Source organism: Rhinoderma darwinii, unplaced genomic scaffold (genome assembly GCF_050947455.1).
Source record: "Rhinoderma darwinii isolate aRhiDar2 unplaced genomic scaffold, aRhiDar2.hap1 Scaffold_4304, whole genome shotgun sequence".
In the NCBI taxonomy this organism is placed as follows: Eukaryota; Metazoa; Chordata; class Amphibia; order Anura; family Rhinodermatidae; genus Rhinoderma; species Rhinoderma darwinii.
The window spans coordinates 22,530-35,872 of NW_027463821.1; the positions used below are offsets into that span (position 1 = coordinate 22,530).

The 13,343-nt window shown below is 51.9% G+C and overlaps 4 non-coding genes and 1 pseudogene across 4 annotated transcripts; all 5 read right to left on the bottom strand.

The window, feature by feature from the left end:
* Positions 1–2,858: 2,858 nt before the first annotated feature.
* Positions 2,859–3,049, bottom strand: LOC142711621 (U2 spliceosomal RNA). Its single transcript, XR_012869985.1, has one exon. It is a non-coding gene; the product is annotated as a U2 spliceosomal RNA (small nuclear RNA).
* A 1,282-nt stretch (positions 3,050–4,331) lies between these two features.
* Positions 4,332–4,521, bottom strand: LOC142711598 (U2 spliceosomal RNA). The gene has a single exon (XR_012869978.1). It is a non-coding gene; the product is annotated as a U2 spliceosomal RNA (small nuclear RNA).
* A 5,543-nt stretch (positions 4,522–10,064) lies between these two features.
* LOC142711610 (U2 spliceosomal RNA) lies at positions 10,065–10,166 on the bottom strand (annotated as a pseudogene).
* A 1,282-nt stretch (positions 10,167–11,448) lies between these two features.
* On the bottom strand, positions 11,449–11,639 carry LOC142711573 (U2 spliceosomal RNA). The gene has a single exon (XR_012869957.1). It is a non-coding gene; the product is annotated as a U2 spliceosomal RNA (small nuclear RNA).
* Positions 11,640–12,921: 1,282 nt separating this feature from the next.
* On the bottom strand, positions 12,922–13,112 carry LOC142711574 (U2 spliceosomal RNA). Its single transcript, XR_012869958.1, has one exon. It is a non-coding gene; the product is annotated as a U2 spliceosomal RNA (small nuclear RNA).
* Positions 13,113–13,343: the final 231 nt, after the last annotated feature.

Genomic DNA, 13,343 nt, shown 5'->3' on the forward strand with positions numbered 1-13,343 from the left:
CGCAGTGGAGGAACTTTGCTCCGACCCCCCCGTTGACCGGAAATGGTCAAAACGAGGCTCCAATCCAGCATATTTTAGGGTTTTCTTAATGGAGCCCTCGTCTGACACAGAGTGTCTCCGCTCCATGCCCACACTCTTGGGACAGGCGTCAGGTCCTACTGCAGAACCTACGGAGCCACGACGCCTGTCGCTAACCACTGCCTCAACAGGGTCCACTGCAGGCGGAGCAGAGGACCTGTTTGCAGAGGTGCCGGTCAACTTATGTCCAGCAGAGTCAGAATTCCTCCTGCTCTGCCTGGACCCGGTGGAATCCCTATGGCCGTCCCTCGAGGCTGACATCGGTGGGCCCCCCGATGGAGCTGTGAAGGACTTTGGCCTGGACCCCTCAGTCGTCAATGCTCGTTTTGGGGCATTACCAGCGGCGTCTGCACATGTTGCAAACTGCCGCTCTGGCCCTGGTCTGGGTGGCCCAGATTTCGCTCTGCGGGGGCAATCTTTAAAAGCATGCCCAGTCATGCCGCACAGATTGCACAACACCTCGGAACTGCATTTTGCCGCTACGTGTCCAACCTGGCCACACCTGTTACACTGCACCACATGGGGCCGGTCACAATGTTCTCTGGTGTGGCCATATCTCAAGCAGTTCCGGCAGGCTATTGGCATCTGGGGGTAAAATAGGAATCCTCGATTCTTCCCAATGGCAAAGTTCTGGGGTGGGTGATGTAAGCCTCCAATGCCATTGGGATCCTGGCGGAACTTCACCCAATATTTTCTTTTGCCATTCCAGAAGCTCTGGGTGTTCAAGATTTTATGTGAGAAGCGGACCTCCCTGCAGTAACGACTGAGGAAGGTTTCAATGTCACACTCTGAGACAAATGGACTGAACATGCACATCACGAGCGGGACTTCTTCCTCCCCGTAGAGGAATAAAAAGTTCAGTCCATTTAGCCGCTCCTCACTCTGGTCCGCATCAGACAATCTTTTGTGCATGTTGTCGCAACATGCCGCGGCCGTAAAGGATACGGTGTACCGACCGCGGCTTTCCTGGTCGTTGAGACACAGGATGTCCGCCCGCTTGAGCCCCAGGAAGTCCAGCAGAATCACCTCCACAATGAAGCGAAGGTTCTTCCGCTGGCGATGGCCTTCTTCCACCTCGATGCGGACGGACTGGCGCAACCGGGTGTCCCCGGATGCAAATCCAAATGTATATGGCATTTTCAGTGCCTGGGGGCTAAGCCTGTCCCTTATAGCAGCAAGGGCTCAGATTCCACAATTAAGTGGAACCCTCCCCCAAGGCCAAGGATTAGGGTACCCCAGACACCTACGAAGCCCGATAAACGCCCTCGGAACGCTCTTAGAAAAACGCCTCAAGGCCGGTTGACCTCTTGGGTAAGGCGCGATCGCAACTCGTTGTCCGGGGGCTAAGCCCACTCCCCAAATAGCAGCAAGGGGGTGAAGTCTCTCTGTGAAAAGAGACGATCCCCCAAGGCCAAGGAGCAGGGTACCCCGGACACCTCCCAACAAAACCAGATGCAGAAATACTACACCTGATCTTGCCAAAAGGCCGAGAAGCGATAACCCGAGCGGCCCTTGCCTTGCCCGAGCCTGTCCCATACTGCTGTTCACCCCTTGCAGCGATTCAGCCTACTCCTAGGCAATTCCATGGGGCCCTGCAGGCTCACACACATTTACAGCTACTAAGCGGGAGGTGAATAAAGGCCGGAGAGGAAGCCAGACAGGATTTGCTTCTTTTGCTTGCACCACAATGCAGTGCTGAAAGAGGAGGAATCTACATAAAAACGCCTTCCTGGCAACGCCCAAATGCCCTCCTGCCATGCAGATAAACACTGGCAGCGGCAGCAAGTGCATGCCCACAGCCACCCCTTGTTCCTTCACACCTTGTATCAGCTTTAATCCAGTCCTGTGCTGCCTGCTGAGCAGCACTGAACAACACTGCCTGGGCCCAGGCTTTTATCTCTGAGGCAGGCCCCATTATGATGTCAGAAAGCTGGCTCTGGAATCCTGAGGGCTCCACTATGACACGTGCAAAGTTCCGTCTGAACTTTATATAAGACTGTGAGGCTCAGTCAGTCACTCAGTGTTGCCTGAGAGGGCAACACTGCAACAGCCGGCCGCCAGGCTGTCTTTTTTTTGCACATTTATTTGCCTCCAGGAGGCCACAAGAGGGAGACAAGGGACTGCAAAATGGAAAATAGGCATCCACCAACTTTACAGACAACTTCTCTTTGCTCCTACAACCTCCATCCTTGCACAGTTTGTTATTCTTCCAGGTAACATAGTAACAAATCCAAATTGCTGCTCTCTTTGTAGGCAAGCAAGGGTTTGTTGCAACTGCAATTCTTACTTCTTCTTGAAATGTAGGGACGACAGTACATTCCATCACATCCACCTAGTGTACACAGGTAGGTCCATTGTGGCGGGTAGGCGGCTGGCTGCTTTAATGGCTGTTTGCTGTTCCCCTACTCCACTCCACTCCACTATTTGACTGTGGTGCTGCATCAATCAGTGGCTGGCTCAGGTGCAGCTCTTTAACTTACCTAGGAGGGAGGGAGGGAGGGCGGAGAGAAGACAAGGAAGGTGAATGAGCTGTTCCAATGTGAAATGCCGGAAACACAGAAACACAGAAGACACACACACACACACACACAACAAGAGGTGGCAATGTATTCATTAATTGCATTTAATAAATGAGCTCATTATCACACATGACTGTACAAATGCATTGTCCAACAGGTGTTGAAATAATGGGATTAAAAGGGGAGATCCCTTCAGAAAGACAGAAACAATGGCAAAGAGAAAAAACACTTTTGGAATCTGATTTTAGTCAACACATAAGGGAAGGGTGCACCGGTCCTGGAAATACTGCAATACCAGGTCAATGCGTGGAGTGGACAGAGCAAGCTCTATTTCCATCTCCCTGTTCTAAAAATCCATTTAATATATGGTCCCCAGATAGGGGACGTATCAGATATTAAACTGATAAGAACAGATACTACACTTGATCTTAGCCAAAAGGCCGAGAAGCGATAACCCGAGCGGCCCTTGCCTTGCCCGAGCCTGTCCCATACTGCTGTTCACCCCTTGCAGCGATTCAGCCTACTCCTAGGCAATTCCATGGGGCCCTGCAGGCTCACACACATTTACAGCTACTAAGCGGGAGGTGAATAAAGGCCGGAGAGGAAGCCAGACAGGATTTGCTTCTTTTGCTTGCACCACAATGCAGTGCTGAAAGAGGAGGAATCTACATAAAAACGCCTTCCTGGCAACGCCCAAATGCCCTCCTGCCATGCAGATAAACACTGGCAGCGGCAGCAAGTGCATGCCCACAGCCACCCCTTGTTCCTTCACACCTTGTATCAGCTTTAATCCAGTCCTGTGCTGCCTGCTGAGCAGCACTGAACAACACTGCCTGGGCCCAGGCTTTTATCTCTGAGGCAGGCCCCATTATGATGTCAGAAAGCTGGCTCTGGAATCCTGAGGGCTCCACTATGACACGTGCAAAGTTCCGTCTGAACTTTATATAAGACTGTGAGGCTCAGTCAGTCACTCAGTGTTGCCTGAGAGGGCAACACTGCAACAGCCGGCCGCCAGGCTGTCTTTTTTTTGCACATTTATTTGCCTCCAGGAGGCCACAAGAGGGAGACAAGGGACTGCAAAATGGAAAATAGGCATCCACCAACTTTACAGACAACTTCTCTTTGCTCCTACAACCTCCATCCTTGCACAGTTTGTTATTCTTCCAGGTAACATAGTAACAAATCCAAATTGCTGCTCTCTTTGTAGGCAAGCAAGGGTTTGTTGCAACTGCAATTCTTACTTCTTCTTGAAATGTAGGGACGACAGTACATTCCATCACATCCACCTAGTGTACACAGGTAGGTCCATTGTGGCGGGTAGGCGGCTGGCTGCTTTAATGGCTGTTTGCTGTTCCCCTACTCCACTCCACTCCACTATTTGACTGTGGTGCTGCATCAATCAGTGGCTGGCTCAGGTGCAGCTCTTTAACTTACCTAGGAGGGAGGGAGGGAGGGCGGAGAGAAGACAAGGAAGGTGAATGAGCTGTTCCAATGTGAAATGCCGGAAACACAGAAACACAGAAGACACACACACACACACACACAACAAGAGGTGGCAATGTATTCATTAATTGCATTTAATAAATGAGCTCATTATCACACATGACTGTACAAATGCATTGTCCAACAGGTGTTGAAATAATGGGATTAAAAGGGGAGATCCCTTCAGAAAGACAGAAACAATGGCAAAGAGAAAAAACACTTTTGGAATCTGATTTTAGTCAACACATAAGGGAAGGGTGCACCGGTCCTGGAAATACTGCAATACCAGGTCAATGCGTGGAGTGGACAGAGCAAGCTCTATTTCCATCTCCCTGTTCTAAAAATCCATTTAATATATGGTCCCCAGATAGGGGACGTATCAGATATTAAACTGATAAGAACAGATTTTTTTTGATTGAAAATTGCTTTATTGACAATCAATCGTCATCATACAAACATTACTGCGACGCAGCGCAAGCCATGAAGCAGCAAATAATAAATAACAGTCGTCAAACATAACATGACAGTATAATACACAGTACAGGCTAGCCTATGCTATACATTACACCATATGCTACACTAACATTCTTGCATTCACTAAAGCCAAACAACAAAGCATTACAGACAAGTGATGGGATAGGGGAGTGGGTAGGAGGGGATAGGGAAGGGGGAAATCACAGGCCCGAAGCTTTATTGAAAGACAACACACAAGAAGGGAGAGTGGGGGGAAGGGGGGTATCAGTCCTCTTCCTCATCGACGTCCGGGCTGTCCCAGGTGGAATAGTCTCTGAGCAGGCTGTGGATCAGCCTGCGGCAGTCCTGGACGGACACACTCTCTCTCCGCAAAATCAGACGGTTCCTGGCAAACCATATAGCGTCCTTAAAGCAGTTCATAAGGCGCCAGGCTTCCTGGATTGCTCCATCCGTGTTATTCCCAGGAAATAGTCCATAAAGTACCGAGCGGTACGACAGTCTGTTCCTGGGTACTGAGTCCTTGAGTTCATGTTCCAAGGCTTTCAACAGACCCTGTGCAAAGGGGCACTGCCAGAAAATGTGCAAAGATGTTTCCTCCGTGAAGGGGCACCTGGGGCAGTACCGGGTCTTGCACAGGTTGCGGGCATGCATGAATGACCTAAGAGGCAGTCCTCCCTGGATGGCCATCCATGAAATGTCCTTGTGCCCGTTGGTCAACCTGCCAGATGACACGTTAGTCCAAACAGTCTCCAACGTGTCGGCATGAAGCCCTGGAACAGACTCCAGTGAGTCCTTTGCTCTGATGTGCTTGTGGATCGTCTTAGGTTTCCACAAGTCGGGCTTAAGACCCTCCAGTTGATGCTCCCTCACGAACCGGACGACATCTCCGTAGAACCAGGGAGCGTGCCAGTTGTAAGGGAAGGAGCTGTCCCACTTGTCCCAGCCAAAACCTCGCCAGAGGGGAAGGAGGAAGTAGCGGGACATGGCCTTGCCCGCAGAGCCGTTTGCTGTCCTCAGAGTCCTACGAACACAGTCACATACAAAAGCGATCCGCAGCAGAGTGGGAATGTCGGGTATACCCTTCCCACCTTTGCGGGGCTCCTTGTACATAACAGTCCGCTTTACTCTGTCCATTTTCGAGCCCCAGATGAAGCGAAACACAGTCCTGGTAATGGCCCTCGAGACGGTGGCAAGAGGGGGCCATGCCTGTGCAGTGTATTGTAGCACAGGCAAGACTTCGTTACGCAGGACCATTGCTTTGCCCTCAATAGTGAGTTGTCTGAGGCTCCACAGTCCGATCCTTTGGTTGACTTTGGCCAAGCGTTCTTCCCACGACTTTAGGGCTGCACCTTCCTTACCGAACCAGACTCCCAGAATTTTGATGAAGTCCGGCTTGATAGTAAACGGGAAGGAGGCAGGAGAAGGCAGGTACCACTTTCCGAAGAGCATGGCTTCCGACTTCCCGCAGTTGACTTTTGCCCCTGAAGCGCGTCCGAACTCCTCACAGGTCTGGACGAGTGCAGTCACCGAACTCTGGTCAGCGCAGAAGACGGTCACGTCGTCCATGTACAGCGAGCATTTGACCTCGAAGTGTCCTGGACCTGGTGCGGTGATCCCTCTGATCTCTCCATTCTGCCGGATAGCCTCTGCGAAGAGCTCTATAACACAAACAAAAAGGAGAGGTGAAAGAGGACAGCCTTGTCTAACCCCCGACGATACAGGAAAGGGGTCAGTCTTCCAGCCGTTCACCAGCACCGAGCTGTAAATGTCGCAATACATCAGGTTAACATACAAACAGAACAACCTGCCCAGCCGTAGCCTACGCAGAGCCTTACCCATGAATTCGTGAGAGACCCGGTCAAAAGCCTTCTCCTGATCCAGACTGACCAGGGCCGCGTGTGTACGGCGGCTTTGCATGTAATGCACCGTGTCCCTCACCAGGGCAAGACTGTCGGCCACCCTACGGCCAGGAATGCCGCAGGTTTGGTCCGATCCGATGATCTGTCCGATGACAACCTTCAGTCTGTTGGCCAATACTTTGGCGAGGATCTTGTAGTCCACGTTCAGGAGAGAGATGGGACGCCAGTTTTTCAGGTCACATCTCTCCCCCTTCCGCTTATACAAGATCGTGATCATGCCTTCTCTCAAGGACGGTGGCATTCTACCCTCCACCACCATCTCCTCATAGAGCTCCAGCAGGTCCGGACTGATCAAGTCCCCCAGCGCTACATAGAGCTCTGCTGGGAGACCATCACTGCCCGGGGTCCTGCCGGGTCTGAAGGATTTAGCGGCAGAGAGCAGTTCCTCCACCGTCAGGGGTACATCCATAGCCTCCGTACCTGCAGGATCAAGATGATTAGTGATACCTGACAGGAATTTATCGGCGGCTTCGGGGTCAGTGGTTTTCCGGGAGTAGAGGCTTCGGTAGTAGTCTGTGACGACTCCCATCACCTCCTTCTTCCCAGAATGCATGTTTCCGGTCTCATCTCGAAGTTCCTTCAGGGGCGTGTGGCCGGCATGGAGTTTCCTGAAAAAGAACGAGTTACATTTCTCACCCTTCTCCAGGTTCTCCACCTTGGAACGAAAGACAATTCGCTTGGATTCCTCCTCAAAGTGCCTTTTCAGGCCCTTTTTGGCTTCCTCCAGCTCCTTCCTGACGTCCCAGCCGCATTGAAGGAGGTCTTGCAGGGATCGCAGCTGACGCTGCATCTCTCTGAAGTCTCTCTTCCTCTCACACGCCTGTTGACGACTTTTTGCCTGAAAGAAACAACGAAATTCAACTTTAACATATTCCCACCAGTCACAGGTTTTGTCAAAGAAAACTTTATCATTCCTCCAAACAATATAGGCGTCTCTAAGTTCCGCCAGTACCTCCTCTCTTTCCAGCAGGGCACAATTCAGCTTCCAGGAGCCAGGGCCGGGAGGAAAACCGTGGCCGATGGCACCCTGGAAGAGAATGGCCCTGTGGTCAGAGAAGAAGCAGGGGACCATGGAGTGCCCATGCTGCTTGACTGCCCGGGAGGTGAACACAAAGTCAATCCGAGAACGAAGTGAGCCATCGGGTCGGCTCCATGAATAGTTCACAGAGCCAATCCCCATGGAGCCCACAACGTCCTGCAAGGATGCTTCGGCTACCATCTCGATAAGCAGTTTGGAACTGACATCCAGTTTGATTGAAGTGCCGGAACTTCGTCCATCCTCTTCGATGGGGCAGTTGAAGTCCCCGGCCATCACCACTGCCCTAGTGGTGGCGAGCTGGGTCCGCAGGGTCTGGAATAGTTCCAGGCGCTCAGCCTTCATAGGGGGAGCGTACACGTTGATGAGCCTAATCGGCTCTCCTGCCCAGGAACCGTCTACGACCAACAAGCGGCCGCAGGCGAGCTCCTGGACAGAGTCAACAGTAAATACGCTTCCCCTAATCAGGATGGCAACCCCTGCAGACTTACAGTCGCCCCCACCAGACCAGTAGGACGGGCCATGGGTCCACTGCCTGGCCAGATGATGGTATGACCTGGAAGAGGGGAGAGTACATTCCTGCAGCATAAATACATCACTCGACTGCTTGGAAAGAAAAGTTAGCACCATCTGACATCTAGTCCTATCTCTAACACTCCTCACATTGAGGCTAAAGATGTTAAGTTTAGCAGCCATGGGGGAGAATAAAGAAGGTTAGTGCAAACGATACACCTTAGTTACCAGTCCGGTCGGGCGGATCCTCCTCTCCTGGCGGGTCCGAAAGATCCAGCAGGCCCTCTGACAAAAATTGTTCCAGGATTGTAGCCACCTGGATGTCTGTTGTGAAGTCGATGACCTCAGGTTCAGACACGAGTTCCTCCACCATCTGCTCCATTTCCTCCTGCTGCGCAAGGGAATCTTCGCAGATTTCCACGACTTGTCGCTTTGAGGACTCAGCAGCTGGGCTGTCCCTCACCTTTCTCTTCCTCTGGATGGCACCTGAGGAGACAAGAGGGGGAAAATCCTCCAGGGAGAGGACTCCAGCAGCTGGAGGGGAAGATGTTAGTGCTGCTGGAGCTGGGGAGAAGGGAGGCTGGGTTGGGAGAGGTGCAGGTGACAGGACCACTGAGATGGGTGGGTAGGAGAAGGTGAGAGCCTCAGTGGGGGTGACAGGGGTTGGGGACGGGGGGGTGGGGAGGGCCGGGCGAGGGAGGGTGGGAAGGGTAGGGCGAGGGAGGGCCGGGAGACGGGGGGGAGGGACTGTCGTCTTCTTACCATCCTTCTTATTCCCGGTCTTCTGCGCCGCTGGAGCTCTGGCTGGGGCGGGGTTCCCTCTGGCCGGAGCTTTCGCCGCTACAGTTGCCCAGGATCGATCCCTCTTCGGGCAGTCCTTGTAGGAGTGGGCTGCTTGTCCGCAGAGGTTGCACATTGTCCGTTTCGGGCAGTCTTTGGTCTCGTGTCCTGTTACCCGGCAGTTCTTGCAGGCGTCCTCCTTGCAGTCCTTCACCGAATGACCCTTCTTGCTGCATCTCCTGCAGATCTGCGGCATGTCCGGGTAGTAGATGAGGCCGTAGGAGTTGCCCAGCGAGAATGACTGGGGCAGGTGTTGGAGGCCGTCTTCCGCGCTGGAATCCTTGTTCAGTCGGACGATTACCGACCACTTGCCAGTCCAGAAGCCGAGTCCGTTCAGGATGTGGGTGGGTTCCCTCACCACTGTGCAGAACCGCTTCAGGAGCGTGGTGATGTCTTTGCCGGGGGTGTGTGGGTTCCGCATTGAGACCGTCACCCGCCTTTCCTCTCTTTGGACAGGGCAGTTGCCCACAAAGCGAGAGAAAGGGGATTCAGGCCTCGCCGCTTTCACCATCTCCCAGTACCTTCTGCAGATGTTGATCGAAGCGAAGGTCACGAAGAACATCCCGGTCATGAAGGCCTGGATGCTGATGGTCTCCGGCTTAGCGAAGCCCTGGTCCAGGAGCATCTTCTGGCAGAACACTTCTTCCGTCATGTCCGGCACTCTCCCGTCCACCTCCTTCAGCTTCAGGGCCACCGTCTGCTTCATCCAGGGCTCCAGGGTTGGAGCAGCCTGGTTCGGCTTCCTGGTGGCCTGTTGGCTTGAGGAGGCTTCAGGAGGAGATGTCCTGGCCTGGGCCGGCTCACCTGGTCCATCAGCCTTCTTCTTCTGGGTGGCAGGGTTGCTGGTTGAGGCCATGGCTTCTTCCAGCTGTTCCTGTCGCTTGGGGAGGATCTTCGATAGCTCTTTCCCGAAGGGGGCGGAGCTATGCAAATCTTCTCCTTGCTGGCCGAGGTTCTTCCACGAAATTTCTTCCGCAGCGGTTCCTCGTCGAGCTTCTTCTGCGGCCGAGCTTCTTCAAAGATCCCCTTCAGCAGCGGCTCTTCTCCGAAGGTCTCTGTCGCAGTTCTCCTTCTTCTTCCCGGCAGCGATCTCCCGGAGCTTCTTCCCCGATGGCGGCTTCTCCCTTCTGGATCGTCGTCTTCGCTGGTTCTTCTCCGCAGTTCGTCGCCGGCTTCGTCTGGAACGCTCTTGGATCGCTAAGCTAGTGTTTATAGCCCCCAGTGGTTCTCCGAGCTATCTATCCTTACAAGGACTGATAAGAACAGATACTACACTTGATCTTAGCCAAAAGGCCGAGAAGCGATAACCCGAGCGGCCCTTGCCTTGCCCGAGCCTGTCCCATACTGCTGTTCACCCCTTGCAGCGATTCAGCCTACTCCTAGGCAATTCCATGGGGCCCTGCAGGCTCACACACATTTACAGCTACTAAGCGGGAGGTGAATAAAGGCCGGAGAGGAAGCCAGACAGGATTTGCTTCTTTTGCTTGCACCACAATGCAGTGCTGAAAGAGGAGGAATCTACATAAAAACGCCTTCCTGGCAACGCCCAAATGCCCTCCTGCCATGCAGATAAACACTGGCAGCGGCAGCAAGTGCATGCCCACAGCCACCCCTTGTTCCTTCACACCTTGTATCAGCTTTAATCCAGTCCTGTGCTGCCTGCTGAGCAGCACTGAACAACACTGCCTGGGCCCAGGCTTTTATCTCTGAGGCAGGCCCCATTATGATGTCAGAAAGCTGGCTCTGGAATCCTGAGGGCTCCACTATGACACGTGCAAAGTTCCGTCTGAACTTTATATAAGACTGTGAGGCTCAGTCAGTCACTCAGTGTTGCCTGAGAGGGCAACACTGCAACAGCCGGCCGCCAGGCTGTCTTTTTTTTGCACATTTATTTGCCTCCAGGAGGCCACAAGAGGGAGACAAGGGACTGCAAAATGGAAAATAGGCATCCACCAACTTTACAGACAACTTCTCTTTGCTCCTACAACCTCCATCCTTGCACAGTTTGTTATTCTTCCAGGTAACATAGTAACAAATCCAAATTGCTGCTCTCTTTGTAGGCAAGCAAGGGTTTGTTGCAACTGCAATTCTTACTTCTTCTTGAAATGTAGGGACGACAGTACATTCCATCACATCCACCTAGTGTACACAGGTAGGTCCATTGTGGCGGGTAGGCGGCTGGCTGCTTTAATGGCTGTTTGCTGTTCCCCTACTCCACTCCACTCCACTATTTGACTGTGGTGCTGCATCAATCAGTGGCTGGCTCAGGTGCAGCTCTTTAACTTACCTAGGAGGGAGGGAGGGAGGGCGGAGAGAAGACAAGGAAGGTGAATGAGCTGTTCCAATGTGAAATGCCGGAAACACAGAAACACAGAAGACACACACACACACACACACAACAAGAGGTGGCAATGTATTCATTAATTGCATTTAATAAATGAGCTCATTATCACACATGACTGTACAAATGCATTGTCCAACAGGTGTTGAAATAATGGGATTAAAAGGGGAGATCCCTTCAGAAAGACAGAAACAATGGCAAAGAGAAAAAACACTTTTGGAATCTGATTTTAGTCAACACATAAGGGAAGGGTGCACCGGTCCTGGAAATACTGCAATACCAGGTCAATGCGTGGAGTGGACAGAGCAAGCTCTATTTCCATCTCCCTGTTCTAAAAATCCATTTAATATATGGTCCCCAGATAGGGGACGTATCAGATATTAAACTGATAAGAACAGATACTACACTTGATCTTAGCCAAAAGGCCGAGAAGCGATAACCCGAGCGGCCCTTGCCTTGCCCGAGCCTGTCCCATACTGCTGTTCACCCCTTGCAGCGATTCAGCCTACTCCTAGGCAATTCCATGGGGCCCTGCAGGCTCACACACATTTACAGCTACTAAGCGGGAGGTGAATAAAGGCCGGAGAGGAAGCCAGACAGGATTTGCTTCTTTTGCTTGCACCACAATGCAGTGCTGAAAGAGGAGGAATCTACATAAAAACGCCTTCCTGGCAACGCCCAAATGCCCTCCTGCCATGCAGATAAACACTGGCAGCGGCAGCAAGTGCATGCCCACAGCCACCCCTTGTTCCTTCACACCTTGTATCAGCTTTAATCCAGTCCTGTGCTGCCTGCTGAGCAGCACTGAACAACACTGCCTGGGCCCAGGCTTTTATCTCTGAGGCAGGCCCCATTATGATGTCAGAAAGCTGGCTCTGGAATCCTGAGGGCTCCACTATGACACGTGCAAAGTTCCGTCTGAACTTTATATAAGACTGTGAGGCTCAGTCAGTCACTCAGTGTTGCCTGAGAGGGCAACACTGCAACAGCCGGCCGCCAGGCTGTCTTTTTTTTGCACATTTATTTGCCTCCAGGAGGCCACAAGAGGGAGACAAGGGACTGCAAAATGGAAAATAGGCATCCACCAACTTTACAGACAACTTCTCTTTGCTCCTACAACCTCCATCCTTGCACAGTTTGTTATTCTTCCAGGTAACATAGTAACAAATCCAAATTGCTGCTCTCTTTGTAGGCAAGCAAGGGTTTGTTGCAACTGCAATTCTTACTTCTTCTTGAAATGTAGGGACGACAGTACATTCCATCACATCCACCTAGTGTACACAGGTAGGTCCATTGTGGCGGGTAGGCGGCTGGCTGCTTTAATGGCTGTTTGCTGTTCCCCTACTCCACTCCACTCCACTATTTGACTGTGGTGCTGCATCAATCAGTGGCTGGCTCAGGTGCAGCTCTTTAACTTACCTAGGAGGGAGGGAGGGAGGGCGGAGAGAAGACAAGGAAGGTGAATGAGCTGTTCCAATGTGAAATGCCGGAAACACAGAAACACAGAAGACACACACACACACACACACAACAAGAGGTGGCAATGTATTCATTAATTGCATTTAATAAATGAGCTCATTATCACACATGACTGTACAAATGCATTGTCCAACAGGTGTTGAAATAATGGGATTAAAAGGGGAGATCCCTTCAGAAAGACAGAAACAATGGCAAAGAGAAAAAACACTTTTGGAATCTGATTTTAGTCAACACATAAGGGAAGGGTGCACCGGTCCTGGAAATACTGCAATACCAGGTCAATGCGTGGAGTGGACAGAGCAAGCTCTATTTCCATCTCCCTGTTCTAAAAATCCATTTAATATATGGTCCCCAGATAGGGGACGTATCAGATATTAAACTGATAAGAACAGATACTACACTTGATCTTAGCCAAAAGGCCGAGAAGCGATAACCCGAGCGGCCCTTGCCTTGCCCGAGCCTGTCCCATACTGCTGTTCACCCCTTGCAGCGATTCAGCCTACTCCTAGGCAATTCCATGGGGCCCTGCAGGCTCACACACATTTACAGCTACTAAGCGGGAGGTGAATAAAGGCCGGAGAGGAAGCCAGACAGGATTTGCTTCTTTTGCTTGCACCACAATGCAGTGCTGAAAGAGGAGGAATCTACATAAAAACGCCTTC